Source organism: Pleurodeles waltl, chromosome 4_2, assembly GCF_031143425.1.
Source record: "Pleurodeles waltl isolate 20211129_DDA chromosome 4_2, aPleWal1.hap1.20221129, whole genome shotgun sequence".
In the NCBI taxonomy this organism is placed as follows: domain Eukaryota; kingdom Metazoa; phylum Chordata; class Amphibia; order Caudata; family Salamandridae; genus Pleurodeles; species Pleurodeles waltl.
The window spans coordinates 494,772,438-494,799,132 of record NC_090443.1 but is presented as its reverse complement, the minus strand read 5'-3'; positions in this window follow the sequence as shown (position 1 = coordinate 494,799,132).

The window sequence follows — 26,695 nt, the reverse complement described above, 5'->3', positions numbered from 1 at the left end:
TCTCTCTTGGCTCTCCTCTCGTTTTTTCTCTTCTTACCACTTCACCACTTCCCCCTCGCGCCTACATTCCCCCTCCCCCGTTTTTTATTTTCTTATGTTTCCTACCCATGTCCCTCATTTGATCTCCGTTTCATCTGCTCCTCCACTCCACCCCCTGAAGCCCCCCATCCGTGCCGTGGCACACTATGCGCTCCGACACCGGAGAGGGAACACGATGTACCTTCTCACATCCTCTCGACGGGTCTCGGCAGCAGAGAGCGGCGGGCCGGTGCCAGCTCACGGCAATCAGTCACAGATGTGCAAGGCGGAGTTCTGATTCTCGTTCCTCGGCCTCTCTCGAGCCTTCTCCCACATGCTGCAGATCACTCTGATGAACAGCCAGGGCATCTGAGGGCACCAACGCATCCTGAGAGTAGGTTTAAGTGCCGCAGGACCGCCTCAGCTTGTTGCATGAATATAATTCAGCTTCACTGGATGGGATAATTATAGCCAGAGCCAGTGGATTTATGCGGCAGGAGAGGACCAAATTATGCGGGAGGGTGCAAGCAAGACGAGACAAATTAATTATGAGACGTAATGCAGCACATTTTAAAGCAGTGTTACTATTTGCCATTTTTCATCATAAACGCTGTATAAACAAATATTTCACTTCATTAATATCAGTTTAACACCTAAATATAGCATTCAGCAACTGAAAGGTGACCTGCTTATCCACAGCGAAAGGCCGAACCCTACGCAGTAACATATGTGGTAGCACTTTTAGTAACATTTGATCTATTTCAACTAAAAATCAAAATGTCATTTTTGTTAAAATCCGCATTTGTTGCAAAAAATAATGGATTATGTGCCAAATGAGGCACATCCATAAATATGCGGAAAATTCAGTGGCCACAGAATTGCATTATTCCATTAGACCTAATCGTAGCCTACATAGAATGCTGTGTTGCATGAGCATGAAGGTACCACCCAAGGAGCTCTGTCTTTGCCCAAGAAGGTTCCTTAATCATTTTTCTAAGATGACCCCTTCATTTTGTGAAAAGCGACTGATTATTGCGGCACCCTTGTTTTGGATTACTGGTAGTACTCAGTATTTCAACAAATATACCAAGGGCAATGTCCAAAGCCATCTCTCTCCTAATACACCAGCAGTTGCCTTTTAATTTTAGGCTTACTAGAGATTATTACAGAGAAAGGGCCCAAGACAGGGGTGATGTCTATGTAATAACAAGCATTTGCAATGCAATGGGTCTCGCATTTGTTCAAATTAGAGCTATTAGCGTTATAAAGTCCTAACCAGACTTTTCTTGCCACATAAACTGAAAAAGAAAAGTAGTACAGCTTTACATAAGCGAGTCGATTCAAAGTGCTATGCCATAAGCGTGAAGGAGCACACAAAAGGAAACAGAAGTTCACTTGCAGTCAAACGTATCAGCAGTTATTCAATTATCCATGTGACAGGGTCGATGTCATGCAAAGTGCTCGTCTACTGCCCAGCAAGATCGGGCTGCGTAGGAAATAAAAAGAAAAAGCAGTCTAGAAGCCATGCGGAAAACAGGGAGCCTTGTATGTTTTCAGTAGTTTACCAGTGCACTCGAGGAGGGCTAAACACCGGAAAAGGCATGACATATGCATGCCTTTCACAAACAAAATCAAGCAATTTTTAAAAGGCAAGCCCACGAACCAATGAAAGTGATGGGGGTGACATGGGCGTGGTTAAAAACCCACAGAGAGATTCCAACAGGGGCCAGAGCGCTTGCACTTTTGACCCCAAAAATATTGTTGCCTGTTTTTTTCTTTTTAGTTACCAATCCAGTTCAGATTGATAACTAAACGAAAAAAATCACCCTCATCATTTTGTAGGTGCACACATGCGTGGTATGTGTGCACATAAAATGACAAGAGTAGGTGCGCAAATGCTTTTTTTTATTCTTTAGCTATGAGGCACAGCATAAGGGATGTTGTGCAGAATATGTAAAAAATTGTCAAAACCAATAGGTCTCAAAGGCAAGACTTATTAGCTTTGCAAATGCTTGCTGAGGGAGACAGATGTGAAAACGTTGAAACTGCCTGCAGTTTCACATCCGCTTCCTGTCGGTGATGGCACTATAGGCAGCTCTGACTCCTGCCTGGAGCCCACTTTAGCAAAATTATTCAGCTATGCACGTTTAGAAAGCATAACTGCAGCTGAGTAACACTGTGGGATGAAAAGCTCAGTCTGTCACTTAAAACATTTATTTATCTCCGTTTGCTTCAGCTGATGGGTTTCATATTGACAATCTTGTGACTCAACTTTAGTATTAATGCACTTCTTCAAAGATGACACAAGGCGCCCTCTAGGACCCTTCCACTACCACTGCTAGAGCTTACACATTATTGTACCTTTGCTATTTTCTATGTACCCTGATGTTTACAAGACACTGGCACTGCGTAGGGAGATGGATATGGGAAGCCCTGGAACACTCTGACAAGCGCCATTGTGTGACTAGCAACCTCGGATCAGCCCACCTCATAGTCTTTTGCAGCATTTTCTAGATGGTTGCATTACACAAAGGAGAGGGGGCTCATTTCTTTCAATTATCTCATCAGATGCTTTTATCTACTTGTGTTAAAGTGTCTTCTAAAGGGCAAACTGAAAGAATGAAAATATCACACATTAGCAAACTGCAAACGTGTCTGCTATCAGTAGTGCATGTAGAAAGCATGTTGGAGCTGTTATTTCGGCATGGTGAAATGTTTTATTGTCTTCTCAAAATGGTACTGAAAATAATGCCCTGGTTACCACTCTGTCAGGCTCCGCGTGTTGCACCACACTGGACAACCTACAGCCCTCTCTCCATTGTCCTATCGTCCTGAAGCACCTGCTGTTTTTTTTTTACCATTATTGTCATTCACTCAGCAAATATTAGAACAAACCATGACACTAACCAATTCAAGGGCTCTCTCAACATATGGCAGAGACTCACAAGACAACAGCTGTATTGCATGTAGCAGTACACTGCTAACGTTTACACAAAGAAACGTGGAAGCCCCCATACGATTTGCAGCTTCTACGTTTATTTATCTGCTGTGTCTTATTTATCAGATCCACATTATTGCATGACTTCGTTTAGTATCGATGTTGGCTAATTTGTTAAAAGTCAATTTCGATCCTAAGTATCTGGTTCACCTTGCCTGCTGCAAGGTCATGGTTAGAAGAGGCCTGGGACATTGTCAGGCTGTATCTTCCTGATTCTTTCTTTTCTGCCTTCCCACACACACCTGGTGTATATACTTGCTGAGTGAAGCAAGACTGAATGTGATCAGAGGCCATAGTAAGTGTAAACACCTAACCGAACTTTCTTGCCACATAAACTGAAACTGAAAAGCAAAACAGTTTCACATAAGCGAACCGACGGCCACCTTGAGCGTGACTGAGACACACAAAAGAAAACAGAAGTTCCCTTGCAGTCAAACGTATCAGCAAAAGTGCAATTATTCATGTAGCCGGCAAAAGTGCAATTATCGATTTAACCGGTAAAAGGACAATTATCCGTGTGACAATTATCCGTGTGGCAGGGTCGATATCATGCAAATCACTCGACTACTGCCCAGCGAGATCGCGCTGTGAAGGAAATTAAAAGAAAAAGTAGTCCAGAAACCATACGGAAAACATGGAGCCTCGTATGTTTTTAGTAGTTGGCCGGGGCGCTCGAGGAGGGCTAAACACCCCAAAAGGCATGACAAGTGCATGCCTTTCACTAATTAAATCAAGTGAATTTTAAAAGGCAAGCCCACGAACTAATGAAAGTGACAGGCATGACATGGGTGTGGTTAAAAGCCCACAGAGAGATTACACCAGGGACGTAGCACTTTGCGCTGAACCCTAAAAACCCTCTGCTAAAATGCTGACTCCTGCCAAGTGTATAATTGTTGTGAACAAAGGTCTGCTAGCAGTGTAGCATTCATCAGGGGAAGTTTCATTTTTTTCAGTTTTATATAGCGCTTTACACCAGTTACATTACACAAGGTCACATGCTCAGGGGTGGGGAGATCAGGGGCCATATGTATCATTATTTCAAATACTGATTACCTAATTGTGATTCTCTGCGAATCGCAATTAGGTAATCGCTATTTGAATGAATGAAACTCCATGAGTTTCATTTAGCGTTTCCTAATGGGCTGCAAATCTACCTACCTCATTAATATTAATGAGACAGGTCACAATTTGCGACTTATTAGGAAACACTAAAATCACAGAGATAGTACCCTGCTGGGCTTAGCAAACCACCATGTCTGTGATTGCTTTTGAATAAAGTAATCTTTTTTTTTTTTTAATGCAGCCGGTTTTCCTTAAAGGAAAACAGGATGCGTTTAAAAAAGAAAAATTTAAAGTTTTCTTTTCATTTTTTAAGTGTAGGCAGTGGTCCTTTGGACCACTGCCTGCTCCTAAAAAAACGTTTTCGCTACCATTCACAAAGGGGAAGGGGTCCTTTTAGACCATGAGTCAGGACCCCAAAAGTAGGCCATTGGTACCACTCAGGGGGATGGGTTTTAACATGCTTTTATTTTAAAGGTATGGATGCCTAGAGATGAAAAATGCAAGTCATCACTCTTTGCCTTATACCTGATAGTACTGGATTAGCAACCATAGCCGAAAAAACTAATGGTTTTCATATTTTTCAGAAATAGCATACACATTCATCATAATAAGTGGAAAAATAAATCTAATTCCACCAGATTGGCTAAAATTCAATATAATTTAAAAAATAATTATTAATTGTAATAATAACAATATAGTCCTTAAAATAATAACAATAAAATTTAATTGTATTCCTCCTATATTGATATAGATTATATGCATAATTTTCACTTACAATTTCAATTAATAATAGTCACATCTTACATAGGCAATGTATGTCATGAGTAAACATAAACACAGTTTTATCTTTCAGATTCGTCGTCATCATCTTCTTCTTCTGAATAAGCGTCATCCTTCTCTGTGTCTCAGCGGAAAGTCTGCAGGCAAATGTTCGTACTTTGCAGTTCCTAATGCAGTTGAAAGCTAGTAGATCTTACACAACCTGAGGTGCTGGCGGCCCCTCCATCCAGTCCACTACAAGTTGCTGTGCTCCCTCATGTTATTCCAACGTCCACCCTCTCTCAATAGGACTAGGTGTCTGTGGATCATTCAGAAGACATTTCTTTCTTATAGCAGCTTGATCATTTGCAGGTCCGGCATGTTTCTTCAGACAGTCCCTGCAAGGTGGAAGTCATTGACTGTCTATCTCACCCATGTTTGCGCAGAATAGGTGATATCTCAAGTCATTCATGTGATGAACCGAAGATTTTGATACATACAGCAAGCACGAGAATTGCTCCAATTTGTCCATTAGTTCTTCAGAGAAAGCCCAATTGTCTCTGAGCTCCAAAAATATTTCCTATGAACGTCTGTTGGCAGACAGGATTTTGAATGAACTTATTTTTCCTTTTCCTGCAAATGCGCTTGCTGTGTCACATCCGGTAAATGTATGGAGACCTATCAGAGCTCGACAAACATTTTTACCAAGAGTTGAAATTATTTTCCCAATGTCAAGGACTCACATGAATATTTTAGTACCACATTTTAGAAACAATTTAGGCATGATTCTGTCATCAAATCCCAAACACATAATAAACACATTGGTATCATCTGAGCTTATCATTACTGCCTCATAACCCTCATTACCAGCTTGTGCAGCATGTAGCAACAAATAACCATCTGCTTCTTTGTGTGCATTATTGAGATTGGGCACTTTTTGTCTCCCTTCAGATGTGATTTTGTAGCATTTATCTCCACAGTTAGTGAACAAAGTATTATTCTCAAGCTTTACAAAATACTCTGGTTTCCTCCATTTGTTAACAAGGAATGCGATGAGAGTTGTTTTATTCCTAATGTGGCTTTAGAATTTCCTCCACTCTCTGATAATCTGGAAAGGTGAGATGCTCTGTAACTGGTGCCTGAGTTCTTCCCCTCTGAATGTCTTTCCACTGTTCTTAATAGACGTCTCATTGTGCATTTCAAACACAACATCAGTTCTTTGACTCTCATTTCCTTCCAGCAAAGCCATGGACAAGACCGACATAATCACCTCACCTAAGTTTGATTCCTCTACTTTTACTCTCTGAACAAGAACCATACCATCAATCAGCATGGCTGGATTTCCAGGTATTTCCACAGCAGGGGTGATGTTTTTCTGCAAGTATGTTGCTAAAACAGCTTTGTTTGCCTTTCGCAACAGACCTTCTGGAGTTTCTAAAGCCCATGGTAAAGGTACTAAGGGGTGCAAGAGTCATCCACCATTTGAAGGTTCTGATTCTGTGCTGTCACAATGAGTCAACCAAATAGTGCTTTGTCTGCTTTCATGATGATTGTCCTTCCATTGCTCTTCACTGCCTTCTTCATGGGCATGTTAGTGAATGTTTTTAGTGTGTTCATTTTCATTGGGTCATGAAACTTATTAAAAGGTGGTTTATTCTCAATTTGCTCAAGTTTGAAGTCTGTATAGCACTGTTCACGTATGTCATGCACCTTTATTTTGTCAAATACTGTGTTGCTATGCCTTTTTTGCCCTGGAAAGACTAATAGGATCATGTGGCCCAAAAAATGGGTTTATCCAGCTGCGAACCAGACTAACAGCTATCGTAACAGTTTCTTTGTCTTTTTCAATTTGTGACTTATGTAGGTCTGCATGAGTAAGATCTGATCTGTTGTTATGAACCAATTCTCTTATCTGACCCAAAAAGGTGCTTCTGTGTTCAGCCATCATATAATATCTTTTCACAGCACCCACCTTGAGGTCGAACCTTGTCTCACCACCCAGAGTCTGTGTGTCTTTGTTGACTGTTACCTCTATCGCTTGATCGACCGGAATTCGCCCAAACTGATTAACAGTTGAACTGAAAAGCATCAGTTGATGAAGTTGTGGTTTATCTCTGGATGTTTCACTGCAAGTAATGTCATTTCAGGATAGTATACAGGAAGATATCTAGTGTAGTTCATCCTATCATACGCAAAACACCATGGGACCATAGAGTGTATGGCGGTAAGATGTAAATGCCAATGTCCTTCTCGAGTAGCACGCAGCAGAGCCAGCAAGACATTTTCAACAATATCCACATATGACATCCAAAATGCAAAGGGATCACCATTGTCATGGCGAATATGTTCCAGGAATACATCCCAAAGCTGTTTTAGTTCAGCAAAGGCAGCATTCTGCAAAAGGTCGTCTAACCTTTGTTGGCATAGCTATTTTGCAAATTCATAAACATCCTCAATGAGGGAGTAGACTAACTGAATGTTCTCTTCATATTCTTCTCCACCAAGGGGATAAATTGCAACCAAGCCAGTCTCAACATAGCTTCATACATGTACTTGTGTACTCGAAATTCACAAGCGTACATACAACCTTATAGTACTGATGATATTGATCCTTCTGCTATCATGTCTGCTTCAATGCAAAGGTCGCGAAGGCAAGCGTCTTGAAAGCATTTTACAAGAATGGACATGACATTACAAATGGTGTGAAAGGTTTCTATTCGAAGAATGACTCTGTTGTACGTTGCTTTATTCTTCCACGCGATCTAAGTTACTTTTGCGTAGAGAGCTTGATCCATGACCACTACAATTATTGCCAAATACAGTGATTCCCGTATCTGACTGTTTCAAAATGTCAGGCACAGTTGTCAACTCAGTTGCTGGGGCATTACTTGTGGGCAAGTAGTCAATGGAATCCGGTGATACACTAACTAGTTCTCTAGTACTGATGTTAAATCCAGTCAAACTTGGTATTATCTAGGCGAGGCCCGCTTCATGTCTTGTAACAATCCAAATTATGTTCTTATTTTGTGCAAGCTTCAATTGGGCAACACATTCCAGCACAACTTTGGTACTTGTCGTCAATAGCCAAGGTCCACCTTGTCTACCAGAAACATACATTAACAATTGTTCAGTATTTGTGGTAGTCCATGTTCTTTGCTTTTGTTTCTCAGTGCTTCGGAAAGGAGCTTTAAAAGGTTGTGGTCGGTACAACTTTGGCTGCTTAGCTATACCGTTGACTCAATGAGTTGCCCTCTTACCAGTAAAAGTCTCTTTCAGCCTATAAGTGTTATCCCATACTAAGCTGGTGAAGACATAAGGCTGAATGTCAGCTGGAAGATCAGTTTGCTCATTTAAGGCAGCAGCAAGTTTCTGAGGGCACAAGGCGGTATCATTTTCTTCCGGTTGTATGAAATCCCATGACCAAGTTTGTTTACAGTGCTAACAATTTCAACACTCCATGTCAGAGTTTCTACTGCGTATGGGAGCAAAATTGCTTGAGAGGTTTCTGTTGGCCATCTGTGACTGCATATGTAATGTCCTGACTAAATGATTGCTTATGTAGGGTGACCCTTTTGGACGGCTTTGTGTTTTCTAGTCTCTAGTCAGAAGTCCTAATAGGAACCGTTTAAGGTAATCAGGCGCTGTAAATTAATCTTTATCAACGTCTGATGGATGATATGGGCATGGTGTTGATGTAAAGTTTGCTTTAATCATTGTTCTTATATGCACTGATGTCTGATGAATGATCTTGTTTATGTCTGTTGCCTTAACCTTTAAAACTGATAATCCTGCTTTCAAACTCTGGTTTTCTCTTACAGCGTCCTGTATTATGACAGTATCAGGTTGGGCCAATAATTTCTCTTGGTTGTCTGGGAATATGCGGAGCCTGTCACCGAATCGGAATCCATTTTTCTTTTAATATGCTTCTTGGTTGATTCATCTATTTCCTGTATTTCTCTGCATGCCATGAGGGTTTTAAGCCTTTCAGTGAGAGTAGTCTCACATATTAGCTCTTTGTTAGGAATATTTAATATTTCCACAAAATATGCATTCTTCAGCATGCACATTTAACTTTAATGATGTTCTTCTGTTTAAGTGTTTACTTGTGAACTCACTCGTTCCAGCATCATCACTGACACTTGCTTCAGCTTTTCGCTCAATAGTCTGTAAATCTCTCTTCATAGTAAACAGGCTCCTGCACTTCCTGTGGTATAATATATTTGGGGGTACCGTGTTTCTTTCCACATTTCTCGCAATGTCTAACATTGGAATGTGATTTCTTACTTGAGCTGCCTCTAACAAAGTTTTCCATGATAAGTAGTCCTGTCGGCTTGTCAGCGTAACTCCATATTAGTCCTTTGATCATAAATGAATTTTGCACTAGGGATCAGAGGGACAGAATGTGCTTGTTTCTGTCTTCTTCATGAAGCTGCACTCTCATTCACCACGAGCTCTGGATAAAGAAACTAATTAAAACATTTAAACATTTCATTTGGTGTACTTAATATAATCATAATTAGTACTATAATTATTATCAATTTATATAATTACATGAACTGTTTTTGTCATTTTTAATAATAAAATTCCCAGTAATAAAAACTATGAAACAAATTTCCCTTTACATCAAGGTATCTTGGGAGTGGTAACTCACAAAAGGCAAAGTGTTATGACTTGTTACCACATATCTTCCATCTCTAGACATCCAAACCTTGCCAATAAATCATATTAGAACCCATCCCTCCAAGTGGTACCGATAACATGGTTGGCTGAAGGCGTACTTGGGGACCCCTTCCCTTTTGAGAATGGGTCACCATCTACTTGAAGTAGGTGGTAAAATGCGAATGTTTTGCAACCGCATTTTGGTCAGAAAACATTCCTACACACTGGTGCGATTCGGTATTAGGAAAGGACGCCCTGAACACGCCCCTTCCTAATGCTCAATCGGTATGTATTTGCAATTCCAAATTGCGATTTGGTAACATGTTACCGAATCGCAAATTGGAATTAATACATACCCATTTAAGTATTCGCAATTCCAAATTGCTATTTGGTAAAATGTTACTGAATTGCAAATTGGAATTAATACATACCAAAATTTATTTTTGAGGTCGCAAATAGCCCAATCCCATGGGCCGTTTGCGAACGCAAAAATGCATGATACATATGGCCCCAAGTGATTTGCCCAGAATCACAGGCTATTGAGCAGACACTGAGACTCAAACATGTTTTCCCAGTTCCAAAGTCAACAGAAATCAGCAGATCTTGCCGTAATGCCACATCCTCTGCCATTTCTTTTTAACAGTGTCATTTGAAGAACCCACCTTTCTCATTCAAGTGGTTAGTAAACCAGTGCAAGACACTCTACATGTCAGTCTCATTATACTCAGTCTCCATGTGCTAAAGCAGAGCATGTAAAGATGTATATTTGTATGTGGCATTTCTATTGTGCAAACCTAGACAGAAGGCAGTGGAGCGCTGTATATCATCAAAGACAAGCATAAAATCAACAAGTTATAGGATTGGTAGCTGGGTTATGGACGGTCAATGCATTGTGTTTAGTGGTGTTCTATAAAAAGATGAGACTTTATAGAACATTACTTTAAAGAACAACTCTTTCCTTAATATGAGCAGCACCGGCACAGTCCTGAATACAGAAATGTTACTGATCCTGGGTGCATAGATGGAAGAGGCCTGCTGCCTTATGCTTTTTTTACTTTTTACACTTCTTAGCCTGCAGTCTAATGGTGTCTTGGCTGAAGTTGTAATGAGAACCACCAGAAATGGTGAGTTTGTGAGATAAGAAGTAATGCTGGTCGTGGTATTGTAAATGAAGCATCTTGCATCGTTTTGAAGATAGTGCTGTCCAGCAAGGGAAGCCAAAGAAGTTCCATCAGGGTGGGAGTGTTGTGATCATATTTCTTCAGGCCCTGGCTGAGACGTGCTGCAGTGTGTAGGATACACCTAAGGGATGTCAGAGTGTAGTCAGGAAGGCCATGGAGCAGAATTTTATCTCCATCTAGATGCAAGAGTACAAGGGCTTGAACAGCAGTTCTGAAGACGTTTTCTAACAGAAACTGTTCCACTTTCTTTAGAAGAGATAGCTTTTACTAGGCTGTCCTTGTGTTTTTTGGCAGTGTGTACCTTGAGGGTGAGTTTGATGTCCAGGGTCAATCCAAGATGTCTAGGGGGATTCTGTCTTGGCATTCACTTAAAGGTGTGGTTCAAAGCCATCAAGGTTCATATCATTGAGCCAGCTTTGTACTGTTTTTATTTATTGTTTTTGGGTAAGGCTCAGTGTACCTTGGCGGCCAAGTTGGTAGAGTGAAGATATGTGTTGGCTGTACAGTCAAAGATCATTGCATGGATGATAATTCACCAAAATGACAGGAGTACAGAGAGTGACTCAGCACAGCTTTTGACACCTAGAAGCATCATGGATTTTTCCTGCTGTCTCAACATTAACCATTTATCAGATTACTACTTGCTGCTGAGAGTCCAGGTAAAGGGAAACAGTGGAAATGGCAGAAAGAAAGCAGGACTTAAGAGCCTTGCTAATTTTCTGTTCTTTTATTTTGAATCTTTCATAGATTCACATGCTTGAATCTTCCCTGTCATCATTGTGGGAGTCCAGTGGCAATTATAACAAGCAGTACTATACAATCATTAACAGCCATAGAGAATTCAATTGACGTTAACCAATTCACATTGTTTTAATAGAACCAAACTTTAGCCAATCAGAGACCAGGTCTTGAGTGCTCTTCCCCTGCAGAGCCATCATACCTCAGATTTCTAACTGCACATTATGTGTGAGGGAGTCTCCATGAGCTTTACTCAGTTCTTGTGCTCAGTCAACATTTGCCCTATGCCTTCTTCCTGAAGAGACATTTTTTGAATCTTTAAGCAACTCTGAATTATAATTCTATTGTATCCTCTCCTCAACAGCATGTCTGAGGGATCTAAGAAGAGGCGTTTCAGGCCCTGTAAGTCTTGTGGTGAGCAAAGACTTTATTCGGAGGATTCCCATAAAGAATGTTTGTACTGCTTATACCCACATCATAAGCCTAAAGAATGCAAACATTGCAGAATCTTTTCTGCAAAGACTCTGAAAGACAGAGAAGCCAGGCTTTTCCTAGGGCTCCAGAAGAGAAAGACCCTGTCAGACTCTGGACCTGATGATGAGGGGCACATGCGTCCCTCAGAGGAGAGAATTGCAAAAATGAGGGCTCTAACTCATTGGAAAAGTACCTTTAAAATGTAAAAGTCCTTTCAAAAGATTCTGGGTCTGAAGGATCTAGAAAAAAAGAAGTAAGTAAGTCTTCTCATAAAAAATCCTCCTCTTCATCCTCTATGTCTGTGACTCCTAGTAAGACTTCATCGTTGTTAAGTATCAGCTCCTTGGTGCCTTCTATGTCGGGGACTACACTGTCGTCGATGAATACACCACCCTTGCAAGTGACGGCGGTGGCATCAGTCATTTCGATGACGACAAAAATTACAACCGGGACTTCCTTCGATTAACTCCATATCGACTATTAGCTTGTCATTGACATCATTGACGGTGATGCCACCTAAGGGAATTTTTATATCTCCAGCAGCGGAACCATCTTGTCACTGGGCCCATCGACAGCCAAAACACAGATAGTCTCTATTTCCCCAGAGGAAATTCCTGTGTTACTATGCCCGGATCAAACATCACTGAGCAAGGTATCACCACTACCTCCTGTGTGTCTCCTGGAAGTGGATAAGCCTGGCAATGAAGGTCTTTTTGGGCCAGCCTACAGTGCCACACAGCTCAATGTAAAGTGTTAGGACATGAACGATGAAGAACCTGGTGAAGCGCCTTCAACACATATGGAAGGAGACTACTCTTTCAGAGACATGCACCAACTACCACCACAGAGATATGATGCCTTTCAGGAGCACTATCCGTATGAGGAAACGTATATTGAGCACCAGGCTCCAAAGGAAGACACTATTCCAGTACCTATCTCTTTGGTGACAAACCTACGTCATATGATTGTTGACTATTATAAAAGATTCTTAGAGGCGAATGCTCTATGTGCCCTAGACACCTGTGTGTATTGGAGTCATTTCTGCCTTGAAGTCCTGTAGACCCTGCGCCTCGGAAAGGAAGACTTCTTTTGCCATCAATTACTATCAGGGATGAATACATAGATAGTGAAGAAGACAACCTGAGGAAGGGGAACTTCTTGAGGACCCTAATGTGTCAGGGCAAGAATAGGAAGACTACATTGCTCCTTCATCACTGTCACCACCACTGGCTAGCTCTCCTCCAGTAGATATAGGAGGATTCCATGAACTCCTTGATCGTGCTTCTAAGTGCTTCGATTTACCAGTACCAGTAAATCAAATAGAGTGTTTTCTTTACAATTTCAAGGATTCATCAAGGAAGTCCATAAAATCCATTCCCATCATGGATTGTATCTGAGAGGACGGCCTAAAGCTGATGAAGACCCCTTCTTTTGCATCAGCGGTCATCCCCTGGCTAGACGAAAAATATAAAGCACATGAAGATTCATCTACCTGCCTAATAGGACAACCACGCCCTGGCTCAATAGTCATGCAAACTGCCCAAAGACGCATTGTATTCAGCTCCACCAGACAAGCACGCCAGTCGACTAGACAAAATTGGGAAGCATTTTTCAGCAATGGCAGTCACATCCGTTAAGGCTTTAATGCTCTAGCTATATTGGGGCGTTATGATTGGAAGATGTGGTTTGATTTAATGGCGAACTTTGACAACTTGCCTGAGCAAAAGAAGAAGGAGGTCAAAGAAATTCTGTAAAAAGGAGCAAGAACCTCTTCTGAAATGATAGATATGGACATATCTTCCACAGCCTTCAGGCAAATGATGGGTGCGTTGCACTACACCATCATGCCCTGTTAAAAGCAACATCCTTATGCCCGGAGGTTCAGTCCAAAATTTGCAACATACCATTTGACGGAGTGAATTTATTCAAAAAACACGTGGCTGATGCTCTGAAGGCTATTGAGGCAGATACGGATACTACTTGTTTGGTAGCGACTCAGCAGCAGAAATGCTTTGAGCCCTTTTGTGGTGGCAGAGGGAGAGGCCAGTTTACAGCAAGAGCATCTTATCAGAGTTACAGATACCAACCTTACTCCCAAAAGGGATATAGACCTCAGTACTTCGCGCAACATTAGTATAGAGCTTCTTCAGGTCCCATGTACACACACCAATCAACATGCCGAAGGTCACCAGCAGGAGAAAAGAGCCAGGGTGCAGGTAGTTGTAAGTGGCAACTTCAAGGCACTAGTCACACCGCATTCTTCCCATCTTGTGAAGAACCAGTGCCTCTCAAAATTCTATGAGCATTGGAAGGGTATTTCTTCGGACAAGTGGATGTTAAACTTGATCCATCATGGTGACACTTTAGACTTTGCTCAAATGCCTCCCAATCGTCCACCATGCAAGAGGAAGCAACTATATCTCGCCTTCCTGAAACAGGAAATTCGCTCACTTATTTGCAAGAGGGCTATTGAAGAAGTTCCTTTTTGAAAGAGCAACACAGGATTTTATTCCAACGTTTTCCTAATCAAGAATAAATCTGGAAAATGGCATGAAGTAATGCATTTGAGGTTGCTGAACAAAGAAACATCCCTTTCCAGATGCTGTCCCTACAAAAAGATTTACCATTGATGAACAAAAGAGATTAACACCTACTTCCACATCCCCATACATGTGAAACATCGCAGGTTTGTCAGATTTGAGGTGGCACAGTGACATTATCAATTCAAAGTTCTCCCTTTTGGTTTATGTTCGCCTCCCAGACTATTCACAAAATGTATGGCACTGTTGGAGGCTTTCTTAAGAAGAAATGGCCACCAGGTGTTTCCCTACTTGAACAACTGGCTTGTCAAGGCTCAAACATACCACTCAGGAAGAAAATCCACGTTTGGCTTATCTGCGGCTGTTCAACACTTTAGGTCTCAAATTAAACAAGGAAAAGTCTACCCTGATACCATCTCAATCTTCTATGTTGCTGGGAGCATTTCTGGATACAAAGGAAGCAAAGGTGTATCTGACTGTAGAAAGAATCCAATGGATAAGAAACAACACAAGTTCACTGTCAAGGAGAATATCTACTTCTGTTCGAACTTACCAGTCAATGTTGGGGATGATGTCTTCTTGCATTCCATTGACTCACAATTGTTGTCTGCACATGAGACCTCTGCAGGAGCGGTTGGACCATCAATGGCCACAAGCTCAGAGTTAACTCAGTGACACCATCAATGTCACCCCAGCTAGGAAGACAACAATGTCATGGTGGAGAAAGGAGAACATTTCTCCAGGTCTCTTTTGTACCGTCACACCCTCAGTTTGTGATGTGAACAGATGTTTCCATGATGGACTGGGGAACTCATCTTCATGACATAGAAATACAGGGAAAAGAGTCACCTCAGGAATCAAGAATGCACATCAAACTTCTAGAGTTGAAGGCGTTTTTCGTAGGCCTCACAGCCTTCCTTCCCAGTATTCGAGATTCATCTGCCACAGTAAGAACAGACAATACCACATCCATGTTCTACCTTGCAAAACAAAGGGGGACAAGGTCAAAGGCTGTTTATTGTGTCAAGCTTAACAGATTTGGAACTGGCTCATTCAACATAACATCTCTTTACAAGTGGAACATGTGCCAGGGGTAGAAAACTAATGGGTAGATTCTCTCAGTCAAACTGACAAACAGTGTCACAAATGGGAGTTAAACCAGGAGCAGTTGTTTCAGGTTTTCAGTCAGTGGGGCACTCTGTAACTGGATCTGTTTGCAACTCTCCAAAACAAGAATAAGTGAAGTACACAAGTCAATTTCCCCAACGAGGATCTCTGGGAAACTCCTTTTTACTGACCTGGACAGATGTGGTCTCCTGTGCTTTTAACTGTTTCCTTTAATTCCCAAGGTAATTTAGAAAATAAAATAGGAGCCATGTTGACTCATTTTTATAGCCACGGCATTGCCAAGGCAATACTGGTACACAGAGCTTCTTCTCCTATCTCTTCCCCCTCACATCCAGTTAAAGTTCAAGTTCAAATTTGCTTTATTAGATTTATCATAATGGATTAACAAGCGTTTGCAATGCACTAGGGTCTCGCATTTGTCCGAGTTACAGCTATTACCAGTTGTAAACTCCCAACCGGATTTTTCTTGCGTTAAAAGAAAAAAACAGTGCGATCGCGCTGCTACAATTCACTCATGATAATACCTATCGGCAAAAGTGCAATTATGAACGTAACTGGCAAAAGTGCAATTACCTGTGTAACAGGGTCGATAGTATGCAAAGCGCTTGACTTCTGCCGAGCAAGATCGCGCTGCGAAAATAGAGAAAAGGTAGTCCATAAACCTGACAGGAAACAGCGAGCCTCGCATGTTTTCTGTACTTAGTCGCTACGCTCGAGGATGGCTAACCACTGGAAAAGGCATGACGTCTGCGTGCCTTCCACTAATCAAAGCAAGCAGATTCTAACAGGCAATGAAAGACACTGACGTGATGTCGACGGGGCTCCGAGCCCTTTTCTAATACCTAAAGGGTCTCGCTAGCGATACGCATGCGCAAGCGCATGCCACGCAGGCTCGACCCTAAAAATGCACACACAAGCAAATCATTCAAATTAACTCAGCTCATCAAATCATTCATCGAAAAGCATGAAAAGCACATCAAGTGCAAACCAATGTAGAATCTCAACTCCATGAGCAGGGGAAAAAATTTCCATCCACAAATAAGGTCTCTCAATTTATCGGCTTGGCTCCTCACAACAATGATTTCAGATCACTGAAGATTACTCAGAATTGTAGATCATTCCATGAACAAGCACGCACTGGGTCAACAAGTAAATCGTACAGCGCAAAATGGAAAATATATTTGTGTAGCAACAACAACCTGTATCCCTTCGCATTAATTGCCTGAGCAGTTGCTGTCTTATCTTGTTCACCAGGCCAATTCAGGCTTAGATCATACGTCAATCAAGGTGCATTTAGCAGCAATCTCAAGGTATAGAAGAAAAGCAAAGCAGGAAAAGTTTCTTTATGGTCAAATAGACTTGTTAAAGCATTCATGAAGGGGCTGTTAGGGGTTTTTCTGCCTGTCAAACATCCTCCAGTATCCTGGCATTTAAATACAGTACTATCACAACTCATGAAAGACCTGTTTGAATCCATTCATAAGGCAGCATTAAAATATGTTTCATGGGAACTGGCCTTCTCTTGGCTGGCACTTCTGCAAGGCGAGTAAGCAAAATCCAAGCTTTCACTGTTTCTGAACCTTTCTTGCAATTGAGGGATGACAGAGTAATTTTACAAACTAATCCCAAGTTCATCCTGAAAGTTCCAACTTCTTTTCATTTAAACAAGCCTATTGTACTGACAAAACTCTTTAAAAATCCATCTACCACAGCTGAATAAGCCTTATACTTACTGCATGTCAGATGATGCTTGAAATTTGAGATAGACAGAACTAAGGGGGTCATTCTGACCCCGGCGGTCATGGACCGCCGGGGCCAGGGTTGGAGGGAGCACCGCCAACAGGCTGGCGGTGCTCCACAGGGTATTCTGACCGCGGCGGTTCAGCCGCGGCCAGAAAGGGAAAACCGGCGGTCTCCCGCCGGTTTTCCGCTGCCCTGTAGAATCCTCCATGGCGGCGCAGCTCGCTTCGCCGCCATGGGGATTCTGACACCCCATACCGCCATCCTGTTCCTGGCAGCAACAGGATGGCGGTATGGGGTGTCTTGGGGCCCCTGGGGGCCCCTGCAGTGCCCATGCCAATGGCATGGGCACTGCAGGGGCCCCCGTAAGAGGGCCCCACTTTGTATTTCAGTGTCTGCTTTGCAGACACTGAAATACGCGACGGGTGCCACTGCACCCGTCGTACCTTCCCACTCCGCCGGCTCAATTCTGAGCCGGCATCCTCGTGGGAAGGCTCTTTTGCACTGGGCTGGCGGGCGGCCTTTTGGCGGCCGCCCGCCAGCCCAGTGCAAAAGCCAGAATACCCTCCGCGGTCTCACGACCGCGGAGCGGTATTTTGGAGGGGGGAACTCTGGCAGGCGGCCTCCGCCGCCCGCCAGGGTGAGAATCACCCCCAAAGTCTTTCCGAAAGTCAAATCAGCTCTTTGTCGCATTTGCTTCGCCCAGAAAGGGTTGTGCAGGTAGACCGCTGGCTCAAGAGTTGGAGTGCATTCTAGTAGGAAAGTGACGGCATCCACAGCTTTGTTTTCTGGAGTGTCCCTACCAGACATATAAAGGGCAACCTAAAACTAGGAGGATACAGGAGGTTGAGTCACCAAAGTTGGATAACTTAAATATGGGCGACATTGATTTTTTAACCACATCGGAGGAATTGCAACAGGAGGGAGGTGATACGTATGATGTGGAATCTATGTTGGAAGAACAAGGCATAATATTTGATCCCAGTACCCACACTGAATTTACACCAAAGTCCAAATTTACTCCTATGTTGGGTTTTGATATGATTGATGCATTCCACGAGAAAGTAATCAATGACCTCATAAATTTGGAGGTGACCAAGAAAAAACTCTGTAATAACATTACATGGTCACAAAGGCAAGGTGCTAGATCATTAGTGTTGCAAACAGTATAGTAATCAGACCTGCAGACAAAGGAGGAAATGTTGTGATCATGCCCACTGAGATGTATATTACTGAGGCGCATCAGCAACTTGGGGACAGAGATTGCTACACCATCATTATTATGCAGGAGTACAGGGACACCATCAATCAAAATTGGGCGGGGGGAGAGACTGAGGTATTATTGAAACAGAGGAATACCAGTTCCTAAAAAACCTCCACCCTAAAATACCAATACTGTATCTTCTTCCTAAGATACACAAATCTACCAATAACCCCTCGGGAAGAACAATAATATCCTCTATTGGCAATCTCCTTGAAAACACTTCCAAGTATATTGATCACTTTCTAATTCCATTTGTCAAAGCTTTACCCTCATATATTGCAGACACTAGAGATTTTCTCAGAAGGATTGACGATATACATTGGGAACTTCCTCCTGATGACCCTAGATGTTAAAACCTTGTACACCAGTATCGGACACAAAGATGGCATAGACGCCTGTGAACACTTCTTACAAGCCAGACCTTTGAAGCTCCTGTTACACACATAGATGCTTATTGAATTGATATGGTTAAGCTTAACTAACAAAATTGTCTCTTTCAATGGACCATGTACAGGCAGGGAGAGGAGATAGCTATGGGAACCTGTTTCGCTCTCAGCTATGCAAATCTTCTCATGGGCTGGTGGGAGGAACAGGTGTCCACCGCACTTGAATACAGAGAGGACATGGATAGAGTCATGCTATGGCTATGCTTTATTGATTATCTTTTTTTGATCTGGCAGGAGAAGGAGGAGGAGATTCAGAAATTTGTTGAGAATCTCAATAGGAACAACCTGAATTTAGAGTTTACAGCACATTATAGCAAGGAGTATATTGAGTTCCTGGATGTAGAAATAGTGATTGTGGACAATAAGATAATTTCCAGATTACACCACAAATCCACAGCAGAGAACAGCTTGTTGCATGCTCTCCGTAGCCATCCTGATCAATTGAAGTGGAGTATCCCTTATCGGAAGCTGGAAAGAAGTGGAATTGCATTGATGAGAATACTTCAGAAAGGGCTCCTGTGCTAAAATACTTCACCGAAAGACGTTATCCAAAGTGGGTGTTAAAAAAGCTAGCAAAAGAATTGATATGCAGTCCCACAATATGATCCTGTACAGCTCCAACAGAAAAGAAAAGACACTCACAAACCTGGAGGGTACAGACACTAGACTGGTTACTACATGTAATGCTAAATCTTGGGATGTCTGTAACATACTTAGAAAGAATTGGGACCTCCCGTGTTGTGACCCAGTGATTGGAAACTCTTTGGGCAATAAGCCCAGAATGACATTGCAGAACCAGATCTTTGAGAGAGATGTTGGTTAAAAGAAATATTTATGCAGAAGACAACACTAAGGCAATGTATGGCCTGATCTCAAACGAAGAGCTGCATATCCATTTATAACAGAGGTTGTACATAATGAAGGTGAAATAATGTGAAATATATAATGCTCCCCCATTACCATTAGAGCTGTTAACATTATGGTTTTTACAGCCATACCTTCTCTGAGTTATGTGTAACTTGTTTTATGTTTTCCTTTTATTTTAGAGAGGAGAGCAAATGACTCTCACCTGGCATGCTGGGTTCAAGAGGAGATCCCAACTGGGGCACCCTACTCTTTTCTTCTGGCAGCACTAGGTGATATTTTCACTTTTATTTTACATTTGTGTTGATTGATTTGTGATAGGATTATAATTTGTTTGATACTACCTTCCATTTTGTTTCATTGTGTTTACCCCCCGATCGAGATGACTCTTTTCAAATCAGAGTGACACTCATCGTCAGATTTACTGCAACTCACCCATGAAAATGTGCTGTCCCTGCATACCCTTGTTACAGTCCAATTGGGTGACATATTTCTCATGCATCAGCCAGCACGATAATGTGTTGTAGGTCGCGCATCACGCTTATACTGATTCTTAGCATGTGTAGTCATGCAGACGCACTGCCTACTTGGGCAATACGGTGAATCATATGGATTATTACTTATGTATTATACACACTACACTGAATTCTACTATCTCAATATGCACATATTGTTTGGTACATGTGCAGTCTATCGGGGTGTTTGGAGGAATGTATGCATTAGCCTAACAATATGTTCAACCTATTGCGCTAATGTGGTCAGAAAGAATATAATAGTTTTGCACTGCTCTGTTTTTTTTATATGAAAATCACGGGAGAAATGTATACATTGTATGCTGCTTTGAATACGGAGCTTCTATTAATTTTAGTAATTTATTTGGCAATAATTCTGGTAACATTTTGGAGTGAGTTTGGGTAATTCTGACACCTGATATCAGTGTAATAAGCATGCAAGCATATAGTTGGTTTATATTGTAAGCTATTATGAATACTGTATACATACCACAAAAATAGGTGCACAAAAACAACCAACAGATGCTGTAACATAATTGTTTTGCCTATTTTTCAATTGACTGACTTTAGCTGATATTAATTTACTTTAACCTCTACATATGAAGATGGGGACTACAGATTCTACATGCAAAGAATGTATTGTTTGGTCCTTTTTTGATGCTCTTGTTTGTTTACCGTCTGGTATTTAAAAGGTTATTGACACAGCTACCCTGTGTGTGAAGAAGGCTTAGGCGGTAAAAGGCACTTACCGCCGGTCAGAAGACCGCCATTCTACCGCCGCGGCCGCGGTAACCCGCCACGGTCATTCTGACCCACAACTGCCAAGCTGCCAAAAACCCGACATCCACGGAAGGCCGCCTCATCAGCGGGCAGCGATAAACTGGAGATGACCAAACCTCCACCGCCACGGCAACACAAACACGCCCATGCCATTACGACCCACGAATCCACGCGGCAGTCAGTCAACCGCGGTATTCCATTGGCGGTACACACCGCCGCGGTCAAAATACACACCCAGCTCCAAAACCCAGCCACATTGGACAATTTGAAATACACACACCTGATACACATACAAGCACCACCCCCACACATCCAAGCAACTATAAAACACACACCCACATCACCCACAAACCCCCACTAGTTGGAAATCGGAGAGAAGGCGAGAGAGAGAGAGAGAGAGAAAGAACAGCAATCGAAAACCCCAACACACACAGGAACCCAACATCATCAACCACACCACATCTACGCACACATCACCACACACCACCACTCACATCACCACAAACACCACCCCACACCTCATCCACACCACCCCATGGCACCCCAAAGACACCCAAGGTTTTCGGACCAAGAACTCCGGGTCATGGTGGAGGAAATCATAAGGGTAGAGCCCCAGCTCTTCGGCACACAGGTGCAACACACCACAATAGCCAGGAAGGCGGAGCTATGGCAGAGGATCGTCGACAGGGTCAATGCTGTGGGACAGCATCCCAGAAACCGGGAAGACATCAGAAAGCGCTGGAACGACCTACGGGGGAAGGTACGGTCGATGGTCTCCAGACACAACATCGCTGTGCAGAGGACTGGCGGCGGACCGCCACCCACCCCTCCCGAATTCACAGCATGGGAGCAAGAGGTCCTTAACATCCTGCATCCTGCGGGCCTCGCTGGAGTAGGCGGAGGAATGGACTCTGGTAAGTCTAGTCTCAACTACTCCCCCCCCCAACCACCAGCATGCCAACCCACACCCCCACCCTCACCCCCAACCCCCCAGCACACATCCTCCCTGCCAATGTCTCACCAGCACAACCCACCCAACCCAAAACCAAACCCTGAATGCCAACACAAACCATGGACAACCATCACCTATGCATGACCACTGCACATACCCATACCCCCCACAAACCACCCTCACAACTCCTGCCACAAGGGAATGCCAGCACTGGGGGACAAGGGCACCCACAAATCGCACGCCATGGAACACACAGAAGCAATAACCATACTCTTTCACCCCTGCAGGGCCCGAACGCCAACACACCGGCCAGGAGGGTCCAGATATGTCCATCCCACCCCCAGAACAGGCCCGCAGTGAGGACAGCAGCTCTGTCGACCTGGAACCTGACGACCAGCCCGGACCATCGGGGACCTCTGGACAGTCGGTTCCCCACACACAGACACAGGCCACAGCAGACCTAACCCCCTCTGGGAATATCAGCACAGCTCCCACCCAGCGGGCCCATGCCTCTGTCTCCAGGACAGGTCAATCAGCGGTGTGTCCGCCACTACAGGGCACCCAGGCTGACCCAACACCCCAACAACAACAGGGACCTGGGGGCAGTGGTAGTGGGCACACCGTCCAGGGGACAGAGGCCCGGGGAAACAGGGCAACTGGGAGGGCTGCAGTGCGACAGGGGGGGGAGGACAGGCCCAGGGAACCGACTCTCCAAGAGGCCCTCACCACCATCATGGGAGCATACCACCGCTCCCAGGAGACGATGGCGACGGTACTGGCCAGGTTCCAGGAGATCCAGGCACAGCAGGAGGAACGGTACATGGGGTACAGAGAGGAGCTCAGGAACATCGTCCAGGCCCTGAACCTAATAGTCACCACATTGCGGGACCATGTGGCACCCCAAAGGGCCCCTGTCACCAGCCCGGACCAGGAACAGCCTACCACCTCCGCCGGCGCTAGTGGACAGGAGGCCCCCACACAACGACGGGCCACCAGAACCCCACCTCCTGCTGAAGATCAACCACCCCGCAAGAGGAGCCTGAGACCACAAAGGAAGACAGAGTAGGATGCCAAGACCCCCGCCAGCCTAAGATCCCCCCGGATGTCATTCCACTGTCCCACATCGTCACCCTGTCCAACCTTGAACTGCCCCTGCTCCATCCTTCCACAGGCACATGGACAATGCACCTGTGCGACCGAGAACTGGACTCTGCCATGGACATCACTCTACCCCCACCCATCACCGTTTTACTATCATGGACCTATATGTAGCACTTTAAATAAATCACTAATTGCACTTAAAACACTCAGGAGTCTGCTTGTATTCTGAACAAATGTATTACACATAACGGTTCAAAATTGTTCAGTTACATTGTGATGACAACATACCAATGTCAATGTGCTTTACTCCATGGCCGAACAAACCAGAAGTCACGCAGTGGGTCATACAGCTCTGAAAAGCCAAGGGAAAGTCACAATTCAGTTGAAAGGAACTGGGGGAAACACAGAAGGTAGAGATGCAGGAGGCCAGAAGTAAATGTAAAATGGCGTGGGGGATTCTTACCTGGGTGCTACTGAAAATACTGTTGAATGACTGTGTCCCTGTTGTCCGTGTCGTCCCCGTCGTCTTCCTCCTCTTCACTCTCCACAGGCTCCACAGCTGCCACAACACCACCATCTGGACCATCCTCCTGCAGAAAAGGCACCTGGCGTCGCAATGCAAGATTGTGAAGCATACAGCAGGCCACGATGATCTGGCACACCTTCTTGGGTGAGTACATTAGGGATCCCCCTGTCATATGCAGGCACCTAAACCTGGCCTTCAGGAGGCCGAAGGTCCTTTCTATGATCCTCCTAGATCGCCCATGGGCCTCATTGTACCGTTCCTCTGCCCTGGTCCGGGGATTCCTCACTGGGGTCAGTAGCCAAGGCAGGTTGGGGTAACCAGAGTCACCTATTAGCCACACACGGTGTCTCTGTAGCTGTTCCATCACATAAGGGATGCTGCTATTTCGCATAACATACACGTCATGCACTGACCCAGGGAACTTGGCATTTACATGGGAGATGTACTGGTCAGCCAAACAGACCACCTGGACATTCATCGAATGGTAACTTTTCCTGTTTCTGTACACCTGCTCGTCGTCTTTTGGGGGTACTAAGGCCACATGGGTCCCATCAATGGCACCAATGATGTTGGGGATATGTCCAAGGGCATAGAAGTCAGCCTTCACAGTGGCCAAATCACCCTCCTCAGGGAAAATAATGTAGCTCCGCATGTATTTCGTCAGGGCAGACAACACTCTGGACAAAATCTTAGAAAACATAGGCTGAGACATCCCTGATGACATGGCCACTGTTGTCTGAAAAGACCCACTTGCCAAAAAATGGAGGACTGACAGAACCTGCACCAGAGGGGGAATTCCTGTGGGTTGGCGGATGGGGGACATCAGTGCTGGCTCCAGCTGGGCACACAGTTCATGTATAGTGGCTCGGTCAAGTCGGTAGCGAAGTATTATATGACGTTCCTCCATTGTCGACAGGTCCACCAGCAGTCGGTACACGGGAGGATTCATCCTTCTCCTCGCAAGTCCCAGCGGACGGTGCCTAGGAAGGACAACATGGAGTACAGAGTCAAGCAACCCACAGGTACGTAACTACAGCTTGCACAGTACACGATTCTCAATGCATTGAATGGCTTGTATGAGTGGCAATGCAAGGCCTAGGCCTGTGTGACGCAGTAGTAATTAAGCCCTGTGGGCCCTTGTAATGGCGGCTGCCTGACCTGTGAAGTGTGACAGTGGGATGTGAGGTCAATGCGCTGACGTGACACACCGTGGCGGTAGGCGGTCGAAGACCGCGGCGCAAAGCCGCATTGGTTAACATCGAACCCTATGGGTTTCACGAGCCAATGACTAGCTGCGCCCGCGGTCGCGGAACGCACCGTGGCGGTACGCGCCGCGGCGGCCGTGACCGCCATTTTCTATCTGGTTAATCACTCGAGACCTAATCATCCACAGGAGAGGACCTATACTGCAAGTGCTGCTGTGACCTCGGTCTGGGAGATACAATGGCTGCTGCGACTGGGGAAAGGGCCCCTGCCTTCACTACAGAAGAGTTGGAGAAACTTGTGGATGGGGTCCTGCCCCAGTATGCGCGACTCTACGGTCCTCCAGACCAACAGGTAAGTACACTGTGTGCACGTTGAATGGGCTATTCCTAGGTTGTGTATGGTGGATGTGAGATGGTGGGGTGGGGAGACAATGACGAGTGCAAGGCACGACAGATGAGAGCATGTGCCACATGGCAAGGTTGGGGAGGGGGGGCCAATCGCATCTATCATGCGGAAAATTGATGATATTTCAATTCCCACCCTGTACATGTCAAATAGGTCAGCGCCCATCAGAAAGTCGACATTTGGCGTGCCATCGCCAAGGAAGTCCGGGCCCTGGCGGTCCACAACAGACGGGGCACCCACTGCCGCAAGAGGTGGGAGGACATCCGCCGCGGGACCAGGAAGACCGCCGAGTCACTGCTGGGGATGGCCTCCCAACCTAGGAGGGGTGCCAGTCGTACCCTGACCCCCCTGATGTCCCGGATCCTGGCGGTGGCCTACCCCGATTTGGATGGGCGCGTGAGGACATCACAGCAGACACAAGGGGGTGAGTACCAGCACATTCAGCTATCTTTACGCGCAGTGGAGGTGCCTGGGTGGGGGAAGAGGGCTGTGGGTGACATTAGGCCAGGGCGCTTTCTGTAGTGTAGTCCTCTGCTTTAGTCATGTCCCTGTGCCCCCGCCCCCCACCTCTGTAGGGTGACAAGTACAGCTATCCATGGACCTGCATCACCCATGTGCGCGTTTGTTGTCCCTAGACCTGTTGGCCTAGTCACAAGTACGGAGTAGTGTACCCCGATTGCACGGCTTAGTGCATGAGGCTCTTGTGTCTGTCCTCTCCGCCAACGGTGTTGACAATGCATGCACTCAAACAGTTTTTATGTCTCCCCCCACCCTTTTTCTTTATCTTCTTGTGCATGTGTGCATTAGCATCATCAGGCGGAGGAGAATTGGCACCGGAGCACGAGGGAGCTGCAACTCACCAGGCCCCGGTGGGCCATGGCACAGACACAGAGGCCACCAGTGATACGGAGGGCGAGGGGAGCTTCACAACGGGGAGCCGTGGTGACACCAGCGACACCGACACGTCCTCGGATGGGAGCTCCCTAGCGGTGGCGGCAACATCCGTGCCCCCCGCCTCTACAGGTACAGCCGCCACCCCGCGCACCAGCTCCGCCCTCCCAGCAGCCCCTCAGCCTTCGCTCCATGCACGCTCGCCCAAGAAGGCGGGCATCTCCTTCGCCCCAGGCACCTCAGGCCCTGCCCCTGTTACCCCTGCTGCCCTCAGTGAGGAGGTCATTGACCTCCTACAGACCATCATTGTTGGGCAGTCTACCCTTTTGAATGCCATCCAGGGGGTAGAGAGGGAGGTGCATCGTAGCAATGCATACCTGGAGGGCATTCATTCGGGTCAGGCTGCCCATCAACGATCGTTCAATGCTCTGGCCTCAGCACTGACGGCAGC